Consider the following 13216-nt stretch of genomic DNA (forward strand, 5'->3'; position numbering starts at 1 on the left):
TTGCTCTCCTCTAGCAAATCCTCATAGAATTGAATGTCGTCCTTGTGAGCACCTATCTTAGAATCATTCAACAATACTCTTTCTAGGGGATCGTTAGAAGCATGCAAATGGGAACGAGAAAATTCACTAAGCATGGTATCTAGAACATCTACTCTAAAGCATTCACCACTTGAGGAAGGTTGTTGCATGACATTATTCAAATCAAACTCAATTGAATCATTGTCAATTTTCAAAGATATTTTACCCTCCTTCACATCAATGATGGCCCTAGAGGTGGCTAGAAACGGCCTACCCAAGATAATAGGAATCCTCTCATCCTCATCCATCTCTAGCACATAAAAATCCACGGGGAATGTGAACTTTCCTACCCTAAGGGGAATATCCTCAACCTTACCCATGGGAAACTTAATGGACCGATCCGCTAGTTGAAGAGTAATGTTAGTGGGGGAGAGGGTTCCTACACTAAGCTTTTGGTAGACGGAGTAGGGAATGAGGCTCACACTTGCTCCTAAATCACACAAAGCTTTGTCAAACTCAATGCCATTAATAGAACAAGGGATGGAAAAGCTACCCGGATCCTTCAACTTGGCGGGAAGTTTGTTGGAAAGGATTGCACTACAATTGGCGGTCAAGCTCACCGTTTCACACTCCCTTCTCCCACTCAATAGATCTTTCAAAAACTAAGAGTAATGGGGCATTTGTTTCATGGCATCAACAAAAGGAAGGGAAACATGCAAATTCTTAATCACATCCAAAAACTTCCCAAATTGAGCGTCAAGCTTAGCTCTCACAAATCTTTGGGGAAAAGGTAGTCTCTCCTCTCTAGGTTGGAGATTTAAGGGCAAGGGGGTGGTTTCTTTCTCCTTTTGCACCTCAACATCCTTCTCCTTCTCAACATTAGAAGGCTCTTTGGTTCTCTCATCCCCTCTCTCTAACTCTACTTCATTTTGAGGTTCCTCCTCAACTAAGGGGTCACTCCCTACTACCTTTCCACTCCTTGTTGTCACGACATACAAAGGTTTTGGGTTGACTCCTTGACTAGGGATAGAGGAAGAAGAAGAAGAAGAGGCATTAGAAGCAAGTTGAGAAATTTGGATTTCAAGCATTTTCATATGAGCATTGGCTCGCTTTTTATCCTCCTCATTTCTCTTCTTTTCCTCCTCATGCATTTTCATGATGGCATCTAGCTTAGCCATCACGGGATCATTAGGAGGGGCCTCAATTTTAAGAGGTTGTTGAGGTGGAGGAAGTTGGGATTGATGGAAACCCGGAGGCCTATTGGTTTGGGCATAGTTAGAAACATTTTGGTCCCTATTGCCTCCGGTGCCTTGTTTGGGAACATTGCTTTGTCGATTGTTTCCCATGTTACCTTGATCACCAAAATTTTGATTTTGATGGTCATGGTATCAGGAGTTGGGTTGTTGGTTTTGATAACCATACCCCCTTTGGTTAGAGTAGCCTCTTCCATTGAAATTGGAAGGGCCTCCCCCACCATGGTATTGGTTACCATAACCACCACCACTTTGGTTCCAACCACGGTTTCCACCTTGATTCCAATTCCCCATTTGATTGGAGTTTGGCCTCAAGTTCCCTACATTTTCCATTCTAGGAGCAAAATTCATAGCATTGACATCTTCTACATTATCATCATGTTCATAGGGAGGGGGTTGAACTTCACAAGCATACACACAATGGGAGGTATCATGATCATAGGTTTCACAATTTGAGCAAAACATGCATCCTTGAGGCATTTTATTATAAGAAGAGGGGGAAGAAGTGGTCATACCATTGCCTCCCTTGGTTGAAGGGGAGGTATTACCATGAGGGTGGACCTTTCTTTCATCATTTCGTCCATTTGCTTGGCCATCTTGGAGATTTGGGAAGAAAGGTTGTTGATTGCGTTGGCTTGCTCTAATGCATAGACACCCTTGCTAGAAGTGGCCTCCCTTTCTCCTTCATACCAATCATCATAATGCTTTGCAGCCTCCACTATGATGCATTCCACTTCATCCTCTCCTTTGTTCATGATTGGACCGCCGGCTGCGGCATCTAGGCTTGTTCTCCCTTGAGGTGAGAAACCTCCATAGAAAGTGTGGATGAGTTGATACTTGGGTATCCCATGATGTGGGCATTGACGTTGAAGCTCTTTGTACCGGTCCCATGCCGCACTTAGAGTCTCACCGCCTTTTTGGCGAAAACCTTGAATTAAGGACCGAGCCTCGGCGGTCTTCCTATGGTTATAAAATCTCCTCAAGAAAGCCGTAGTTACTTGGTCCCAAGTTGTGAGAGAATTAGGGGGCACCTCCTTCTCTAGCCATTCTAGACCTCTCCCAATTAAAGAAAATGGAAACATCTTGAGGCGGATATACTCTTGAGTCACTCCATTGGCTTTGATCGTGTCACAATACTTCTCAAATTCTTTCAAATGCTCATGAGGGCTCTCAAATTTTCCACCCGAGAATTGTTTCCTCTCTATTAAAGCAATCAAATTGGGCTTGATTTCGAAATTGTTGGCTTGAGTGGTAGGGGTTAGGATCCCACTTTGGGCTCTAAAGGCTTCGGGAGCCCCAAGAAGACTCAAAGGTGTATTCTCTCCCATTTTAGAACCTTCTTTACTTTCGGACTTAAAGATTGAAAAGGGGTTGATTCCGGGACTTGATGGTGAATTGGGACTATCTAAGTCTTCACTTGAGGGTGAAGATGGTGGAGTATCTTCCAATTCTCTTACTCCTTCTTTCGTTGGGGTGTGATAATTTCTACTCCTCGCTCTCGCTTCTCTTCGAAGTAAGGACAAAGATCTCTCTAGCTTCGGATCGATGGGAATCAAAGACCTTGAGCGGGTTCGTCCTCTATTCATACAACAAAGCTAAGGAGAGCGTAAGCACTGACAAGTAACAAGTAGTAGAAAATACTAACAAACAAGGAATGAGATAGTCTCAAATAAAGTAATGAAAAAGCAATGGAAGCCGTCTCCCCAGAAACGGCGCCAATTTGACAAGGGAATAAACGCGTCGTCAATTGTCTATCCCTAGATTAAATACAATTTATACAACCTAAACAAACCTAATACGAGTATAAGGCAAGCATAGGGGTCGAACCACAGGGAGACATGCAGAAACACCACATTCACTACTTAAGACTTAAGCTACCTCGGGACAAGAAGTGTGAATAACTAAGAGATTAACTAAAGATTAAAATTGATTAAAAATCAATATAACTAAACACCAAGGGAAGTGGGTAGATGTAGTTGCCATTTGATCATGCAATAACACAGAAGCAAAGCAATGGTAAACTAAGCGTGCAAGAATATCGAAATAAAGCTCAATCTAACCGCCTTCCGGGGTTAATCGATTTCTCCTAACATAGCCTCTATGTTTCCACACTAGAACCATATATTAGAAGGTGCAATCAATGAACTATCGATAACAATGAACCTTAACTAAGTCAACTTCCGTTTCTTGTTAGCAAAGATTCACCTTTAATCAACCAACAATGTGCACTTGCAAGAAGATTAAAGAATATCAAACATACAAAGACTTTAATCACCATTAACTTAACCCCAACATCATAAGCATGAATCAATTAACAACTACACCATCCCCACACCCTTGGCTAGGTGACTACTCACAAATCATATTAAAGACAATATCAATCATCAAATCAATAAGCATCAACATGATCAATAAGCAAAGAAGGAAAATCAAAATAAGCAAACAAAACTAAATACAAAAGTAAAGAAAGAGAGTAAGAGATTGCTCATTAATTGAAGATGAAGATTTACAAAGATTCAATCAAGCTCCTTCTTCAATATCCAAGTTCATCAATGAAAATCCACACTTTCTCTCTCTACTCATGAAGTTCCTCTCTCTAGATTAGGGCTCAAATGTTTCTATGTAATGATAGATGATAATACAAACTTGAATAGGAGGCTATATATATGAAGCATAAAAGACGGAAATAATAAGCCTTGGAGAGCCTTCTAGCTTGCAGCCGCGCCCTCTACATTGTGGGTTACGGGGATGCTAAACCCAGAGACCCGCGCCCACGGCTCCAAGGAGATGGCATCTCCTTCCGAGGAGAGGCCGCGACACAGCAACAGGAGGAAAGTCAGCTCGCACAGCCGCGCCTGCGGCTTCTGGTACCGCGCCCGCGGGTCAGGGAGGAGAGCCCTCTCCTGAGGCGCGGCGCGGCATCTACTGAATGATTGAGAGGCTGCCCTGCTCAGGTCCCCGCGCCCGCGGCATCAGGCTCCGCGCCCGCGGCTCCCCTGCTCTGCCAAACATCCAACTTTGATCAACATATCCCCACTCCAAGTCTAGCCAAGCTTTCAACGGTTCATCCGGAAGGGCCAACGACCTACAAAACAAAAGAAAAAGCTAGAAAAGACAAGAAAAAGGGAACGAAAGAAAGAAAACACGAGAAAGGCAAACAAAGAAAAGAAGAACAAAAAGGGAAGGAAAAGGGGCAAACAAGCTACAAGTAGGAGGAAAAACCTCGTAAAAAGAGCACTAAACCGTGGCATAAATGTCACTCATCATGTTGCCCTGTGGATTCGATCCTACTTTCGAATCTATTTTAGTTTGTGATTTTAGGAATTACTTTTGATTAGGTGATATGACTTTAGCCTGTCATCTAGAAATCAATCAGACTCCAAGATGTCTGACAAACAAAAAGAGAGTCGGTCTGCTCAACCGGCTCACAAATCTGAAGAGAGCAAGAAGAGAAAAGAAATCTAGGAAGTTGACGACTTTAATCAGCTATCCTAGAAGAAAAAGAAAGAGTTTAAACCGTACGTCCCCAAGTACAAGTTTAAAAAGGACTGCTCCTCCATCCTCACGGAGATCGATGACTGGCTGACCATTAAGAAGCCCCTTGTAATGAAAGGTTCCGCAAAAAATCGGAATAAAAACATATACTGCCATTCCATGAGGATATTGGCCATGACACCAACGACTGTTATAGCCTTAAGGGACTATTGGACCGTTGAAGTCTTACATCCTCAAGTCCAAGGTTCCCCTAAAGACAAACCCAGGGCAGTCGTCCAAAAAGACTACCCAGCCTACTAGTAGTTCAGACACTGTCAAAGAGCTGATCTACACAATAGTAGGCGACTTTACTGGAGGGGGCCCCACCATCTGGGGCACCAAGAACCATATGAGGAAGGTGGACGTCAAATTTGTAGACGAGGGTCATGCGTCTACCAGCACATTTCCTAAGGTCATCATCACTGAAAAGTACCGGGGCACAGTCGCTGGCCACATGAACCAGTTGGTTGGCCGGATCTTGATAGATACTGGTAGCTCGTCTGACATCATCAGCTAATCTTGCTTGTCCAAGCTGAAGTACAAGCCCAGCAGCATGCACAAAGTCACTCACCCTCTGGTTGGCTTTGGGGGGGGGGGGGGGGGTTGTGCACCTAGTCGGTCGGATTAATCTACCCATCCAGTTGGGAGCAAAGGGAAAGGGACGCCACATGGTCGTTCAATTCTTGGTCTTTGAGGAGCTGACCGCCTACAACCTTATTTTTGGCCGTCAACCTTTAAACGAGTCCAAGGCCGTCATTATCTCATCCTTCATGCTGCTGAAGTTCGAAAAGGATGATGGTTTTGTTGGCTCCCTGAATGGGGATCAAAAGACGACCGTGGAGTGTTATCTCTCTGACGTCAAGACTAGATTTGAATGGGGGGATGATGCTGAGGCGACCTTTCGAAAATTGAAAGAACATTTACACTTTTTTCCAAGGCTTGTTAGCCCTATGCCCAAAGAGACGCTTTACATGTACTTAGCTGTTTCAGATCATGCCCTCGGTGATGTTCTCCTTAATGAGAGAGACGGTAATCATCTCTCGATCTATTTCATTAGCCATGTTCTTCGAAATGCTGAACTATGGCATCCAATGGTTGAGAAATTTGGCCTTGCTCTTTTCATGGCTGTCAAGAAGTTGAAACCCTTCTTCCTAGCACATCGGGTTGTGGTCTATACATACCAACCCTTCAAACGACCAATGACAACCTTGAGTCATCTGGTAGAATGCTCAAATGTGCTATTGAAATGCAAAGTCTTGAAATCACTTTCGAACCAAGGAAGGCAGTGAAGGATCAGGCATTTGCCGACTTCATTGTCAAAATGACGAGGCCGGCTACGTATAAAACTGATCAGGTTTGGAAAGTGTATATAGACGGGAGCTCTACTATGAACGGCTGTGGTGCAAAGATTATATGCTATTCTCCTGAAGGGGACAAGTATGAATTTGCACTACGATTCAAGTTCCAGGCCTTAAATAACAAGGTAGAGTATGATGCCCTGCTAGCCGGCATCCGCATGTGTAAAGCGGCAGGGGCAACAAAAATTTACGCCTTCTCTGATTCTCAGTTGGTCGTTAGCCAATACCATCGTGACTATGAGGCCACCCATCCGGCTGTGATCAAATACCTACAGGTCGTCAAAGCTAAAGCTGGGACACTTGAAGAATTTGATCTAAGTCAAGTGCCTAGATCTAGGAACAATCAGGCGGATGTTCTGTCAAATCAGGCGGACACTTGATACGCCTTGGTCAGTCTTCTAGGATGTCATGGAAAAACAAAGTATGTGCTAGACGATACCCTACCGGATACATATCCAAAAATGGTCGCAATGAAATAATGTGTGGCCAACATTGAAATAAAAAATGGAGAACTCTTCAAAAAGGGCTTTCTGAAGCCTACTTTGAAGTGCATCACCCCTGAGAAAAGGCATGAAGTTTTAGAAGAGCTACATTCGGGCTACTAAGCCTCTCATATAGGCGGCAGGGCTCTAGCAGTAAGTGCCAGATAGTAGAGCTACTTTTGGCCTACGCTTGAGGCAGACGCCATGGAAATGGTGAAGAAGTGTGACAAGTGTCAGTGGTTTGGCAAGCTAATCCACCGTCTAGCTTGTGATCTAATGGCCATTTATTGCTCGGTTCCATTCGCCAAATGGGGCATGGATATCTAAGGCCCGTATATTCCTGCACTAGGCGGACGGCGATAAATTTAAGTTGTTGTTGACTACTTCATCAAATGGGTAGAGGCAGAGGCGGACAAGAACAGTTAGACAAAGGTTGTCATCTCTTTCATCAGGAAGAACATCATCACCCGGTTCGGGGTACCTATGTCTATGGTCTTTGACAATGGCCCTTAGTTTGAGACGCCTACCCTATAAAATTGGCTGGGAGATCAAGGGGTCTCACATTGTTTTGCATCAGTCGGCTGACCCCAAGCAAATGGCTAAGTTGAAGCCTTCAACAAGCTATTCTCAGACAGTATCAAAAAGAAAATTGAAAGGGCTGGCGGCTTATAGGCAGAGGAGTTAACTCATGTCCTATGGGGCATCAAAATAACTGAAAAGGGAGCAACCGGGTAACTTCATTTGTCATGCTGTATGGTGCAGAGGCCGTCTTGCCTATTGAGCACTATGAACCAATACTTTGAGTCATGCTATATGACGGAGAAGCAAACTGGGAGGCCATACGGCTTACATTGGACTCTTTCCCAGAGCGCAGGCGCAATTCTGTCTTGCGTCATGAGATTTATCTTCTGAGAATGACAAGAGCTTACAACAAAAGAGTACACAAACGACCGTTGAATGTAGGGGACTTTGTGTTCGGAAAATGCAGGTAACCGGGAGGGCTAATGAACAAGAAAAGTTGACGCTTAATTGGGAAGGTCCCTACCGGATCCGGAAAGAAGTAAGAGGCGGTACCTACCGGCTAGAAACCCTAGAGGGAAGGCACTTAGCCAGAACTTGGAATGTAGACAACTTAAAAAAGTACTACTTCTGAGACTTGTAAATTTTTGTAAACGAAAAGCCTATCAATGAAAAATTTTCTTTTTACCTACAATTTTGTTTTTGATTCTTTTTATTGCAGACGTCTCCCAATAGGAGCACCGCCTGTGCAATGTATAGGCGGATAAATTCTTCATAAACATGTAAGCTAAGTCCAAAATCTTAGCGGCTAAACAATCGTTTTTAGACGACATAATGAGGCTAATGGACGGATGATATCAAAACATTCAATCGTCTACTCCAACATGAGTTTGACATCCGGGGACACCCATCCGGGTGAATTCGTCACAGAGAGAATCTCCCATTCGAGTATTACATTGCTCTATAAACCGATACAAAAGGCCAAAATTGATTGACCTAATTGGCCAACTCATAGCCGTTTGACCTAAGTAATCTAAAAATAATACAACCGGGGTTATAAGAACCGTGTGTCTAAAGACATCAGCCGGTGATCAAGTGTAGTTTTAACTTAGATTATATTTTGAAATTATGTAACTATGAAAAGTCCTTCCCATGGCACAGAAGGACGCTTGTGTATATAATTGGAGTATAACTACCCCAGACGGTGGAAAAGATAGTTCATTAAAACTACTTAAACTACTTGGGGGTCAACTGTCTACCCGCCTATATCATTAGACGGCTGTGTACTTGGTTTGGGGCAATCACTACTGTGATTTATTGACTTAGGAACATGTCATACTCTTTTAAGTATCAAAAGTTCCCAAGTCAATCAATTAGGGGTTGAAACCAACCACACAGCTGCCTAAGGGCAAAAGGCTAGCCGGTTTGTTAGTTACCGCATGCATCTAATAAGTTAGGCATATACATAACAAAATAAAAATTGCAACAAAATTGATACAAATTGAGCAAAACCGACTCAGTTGGCATCATTCGTAAAATAAACTCGACCAAAAGGCCGAGAGAGTGATTGTCAACCGGATATACATCCGAAAAGTTAAAGAAAAGATTGTTGAGAAATTACATCCAAATACTCGGCTCACATGCCGGAAATACATACGACTAATTGTCGACTAGGAAGCTAAAACTTCTGGGATTGCTTGGTTGGAGGCACTGTCTAGTCTTGGCCGGGTGGAAGATTGGCTTTAGTATGTCCAGGTTGAACTTAGTTAGCGTTAATCGGGGCTTGATCATTTTGCTCCTTGAGCTCCTCTTCCTCCTTCTCTTCTTCCTTGTCATCTGAGGTAATATTGGCCTACTCCTTAAATGGAACCGGTGCCTCCATGCCCAAAGTCTGGTCATCATACACCGTAGTGGCATACTTATACCTCAGTCGAAAGTATTCAAAGTCGGCGCCCAGGGGAACGAGGTCCCAGGCCAGCTTCATGCGCTTCTCGCAATCCCTCTCATTCTCAGCGACGAGCCGGTCCTGTTCCTTAGAAAGCTCAGCCTTACCTCCTCTTGCTTCTTTCGAAACAGGGTTTTCAGCCCGTCTACCCTCAGCATCGCTTGTAAAACAAAGTTGACAAAAGAAGGGTTAGATGATATACTTCCATAATCAACTATTTGAAAGAAAATTTACGTTACCTTAGCCAGTAGGGCTAGGATGTGGTCGAAGTTGACCTGCAGCAGTCTAGGCACCTGGTCCCTCTCAGACCGGGTGAGAGTCCTTAGCATCCGTTTAGAGTACTACTGGAGGTCAGGCCGTTTTGGAGAGGCATCTGCATTAGAGGAAGGATGTGGTGAGAAAGCAGTATAAGCAGCATCGATATTTTGCCGGCTGCCAGATGAATCTCCCGAAGGGGTGGCTTGAGTTTTGAATCTCATATAGTCAAGCGGCCACGAGAGTTCAAAGTAGTCATCCATACCTTGGTTTTTAGGCTGAGAGGTCCATCCACTCCAGCCACTAGAGAGCCGGTTGCAGCATCGAGTGGCACGCCACTCTTCGACGCCGCAGAGGCTTTGAGTTTTTGCCAGCTAACTCTGAGCTTTCGCTTAGAGCCTTCATCGTAGCCGGACCTTTACCGCTAATTGTAGGTCTTTCTGAAGGAATTATGTCTTCGATAAGTGCAATTACTAAATATATCAAGGATCACTATTTAGGAGATAATAAGTTCATTCTATAGGGTCATCATTATATGGTGCTAGATATGGCAAATGATCTTTGGGCTAATAGTCCAAAGCCCAATAGAATGGATCCTATAAGGTCACACAACAAAGGTATTGGATCAAACAAGTAAGAGGCCTATTAATGGGCCTCATGAGATCATGACATACCATATGGAGTGTTGGGCTAGAGTAGTTTGATTAGGACAAGGAGTTTGGGCTTGACATGGACTCTTATTTAGAGGTATGATCTATAAATAAGATCAATGACTTAGATTGACAGTAGAATTTATAAGTCAATTAATTCTATTTCAAGCAACCAAGTCCCAAACCCTAATCCCTCTCTCTCCCTATCCATACGGCCAGCCACCTCCCTTGGTGGCTCGTGGTGTTTGTGGTGGTGGATTGTGGTTAGTTCGTGTCTCACTTCTTCGTTGAATGTTGATTAAAGGGTTTAATCACAACTAACTAGCATTAGTGGAGGTTTGATCTGTGATTGTGCACTAAGTAGAGGAATCACACTTAGGGTTCTATATCTCCTGTTGTTCTTGCTCGATTACACATGGATTCACGCTTCAAAGGTATTATTATTTGTTCTTTATGTGTTATGCATTGATCTTGGTGTTTAGATGCTTATGAATATGATTCATGAAATTCCACTTATTAGTATCTAAAGTTCTATAGTGGTACCAATTAGCCTATGCTTGTACACATATTGAATTATTAATTCTTTGAATGTCCACAATTTTAATTCAATTAGGAGGGAAAATAATTTAATTATGGGTCAATTATTATTTTAAATGTGATTTAACATATAGAATTATTAAAAGTTGTTTAATTTGCTCAAGATTAGCCATAAAAGATCCGAATTTTTGCCCTAATATGTTCGAAATTTTCGAACCCCTTAACCCTAATTTTAAAAAAATTCGAAACCCTAAACCCTAAATTATAATTTTTGTGTTTTGGTTTGGATTTAATTCGATTGTTATGTGATTCATGATTTTAATCTTTTTGATTTCATGTTAAATTATGAATTTTTCATGATCAAATTATTTAATTTAAGAGTTAAATTGAATTGGGGATTAATTTCATGAACCCTATTTTCAAGATTGAATATGATTTAATTTTGAAATTAATTGGACCACATTAAATTAATTTATTTTTTTAACAAAAGATTTATTATAATTTAAATTAAAATAAAAAAAGAGGTTTTGTGTGCGGCAGCCGCGGCTGGGTGGCGCAGCCACGGAGGCTGCCGCTGCAGGTGGTCCGGAGGGAGGGCGAGGCTGGGCAGGTGGCTCGGACAGCAGGAGCAGCAACAGCAATGCCACACAAGTGTTGCGTGCGCTACTACTGCTGTGTGTCGCTGCTGTGCAGCGTACACCTGCCGGTGTACAACCATCGTGGCTAGCTTCACCTGGCCACACCACGGTGGCTAGCGCAGTTTTTCAAAAAAAAAATATTTTATTTTATTTTGGATAAAAATCAGATTTCAAAATTAAAAGATAAGTTTTGATTTTTAAAAGATAATTATCAAAATTAAAGATGTTAATTTTGTTAAGTTTGGATACGTTTTAAGCAAAAAGATTCTATACGGATAATAATTGATTAAATAATGAGATTATCCCATAATTTTTTTAGGATAACAATTGATTTAAAATATTGTGATTGTCTAGGCAATTAGGATAGAGTCTCCTAAATTAGTTAGGATAATCATGGGAAATAAATATGATTTATCTTCCATAATTCAAATAAGATTTGATTCTCTCTCATACCTAAAATAGAATATATGATATTTTATGATTGGTAATAAATAATATATGATATTATCTAATTGCGGTAATTTAATTAAAATATGAGATATTTATTTCCATGATTCCTTAATTATGAACATTCGATGTTGTAGTTTAGGAAAGCATGATGAGTGATTTATTATATGGCACTTTATCATATATATGATATTATTTATTGCTATGTATATAGACTAGTATGACCCATAGATTCTAATTACGTTATGCGCATCGTTTCGTATTTTTGTAATATAAATACGGTCTGCGTACCGTTAAGTATTTTTGTAATTTATTTTATTTTATTTAATTAGTAGATAGAATAGAATATATAGTATTACAGGTTGCAGTTGATCAAAGAAGTCAATGGAGTGAAGCCCAAAGGAGCTAGATGGATGAGATCCATGAACGTTCAAGTGGGAGTTTTGCTTTATTAATTTTCTTAGGATTAAGGGGCCATACTATGTCATATTTTATTTATGCATTAGTAGATTATGCATGTTAGATTTTATTTATGTTGATTGATGATGCGCTAGAGTTCACTAAATAATCACAACATAATAAATCTAGGTCTCGGAAATATTGAGGTTGCTTTTCCAATTAAAAACCCAATAAACCTTTGATATTTATGATAGGTGCTGGGGTTTGGTGAGTCTGACTCACCACGGAAACAAACCCAAAAACAAGACTGCACTCGCAATAAATAAAACCATAAACATAATTAACTTAATGACAAGATTAAGATAATAATTATACCTTTGACGCGTGCTTTGCCCGACCTCAAGGGGCTCTTACTTCGAAAGCTAACCTCGAAATTACGACGACCTCCAACGGAAGTTCACCCACAACTCGATCACCGACAAGGGTCCAATGCCTTGGAGTTAGCAAGGCCCGACCAAAACCAGAGTAATTGAGTTCAAAGGTTTTCACAATGGTGATGCCTTTTTCAACTCTTGAGTTCAAAGGTTTTCACAAATAGTGATGCCTTTTCCAACTCTTACTCAAGTGAACAATCCACAGCCATGCCTTGACTATTTATAAGGAAAGCTTTCTTGTAAATTCCAATCATCTTTCAATGTGGGATTTTTTCAAAAAGATCCAACATGGAAAGATTAATGAATTTAACCCTTAATTAAATAAACCAAGGAACAAGTAACAAGTGTCATATGGTTAGGTGAGAACCACTTTCTCACTTGGTCCCCAAGGTAACTCACATGCATTGTGAGCTAACCATGTGTCACCCAACCTTGAGCCCTAAGTTGGGTTCGGTTGGGCCACTTCCTTTTGGCCCGTGTCCATGACCCATCACCCGGGTCCACGGCCCCCTTTGCCACAAGTCGCTGCCACCGCGGCACGCTGCCAAGTGGCACGCTACCACTTGGTGGCTGCCAACGCGGCGACTGCGAACTTGGCTTCCACATGGTGCAGCCACGTGTACTGCCACATAGCGTGTTGCCACGTGGCACGCTCCTATTTGGCGCGCTTCCCTAGCCTTTCGCGTGGGTAGGGTTTTACTTGTTAATTGAAGCATTTTCCTGTCTCGCTAAATCCTAAATTTTTGG

The 13216-nt window shown here is 41.9% G+C and overlaps 1 non-coding gene across 1 annotated transcript; it reads left to right on the plus strand.

Moving 5' to 3' along the window:
* Positions 1–2114: 2114 nt before the first annotated feature.
* LOC145573563 (small nucleolar RNA R71) lies at positions 2115–2220 on the plus strand. Its single transcript, XR_014097549.1, has one exon. It is a non-coding gene; the product is annotated as a small nucleolar RNA R71 (small nucleolar RNA).
* Positions 2221–13216: the final 10996 nt, after the last annotated feature.

Source organism: Chenopodium album, chromosome 12 (assembly GCF_948465745.1).
Source record: "Chenopodium album chromosome 12, dcCheAlbu1.1, whole genome shotgun sequence".
NCBI lineage: Eukaryota > Viridiplantae > Streptophyta > Magnoliopsida > Caryophyllales > Amaranthaceae > Chenopodium > Chenopodium album.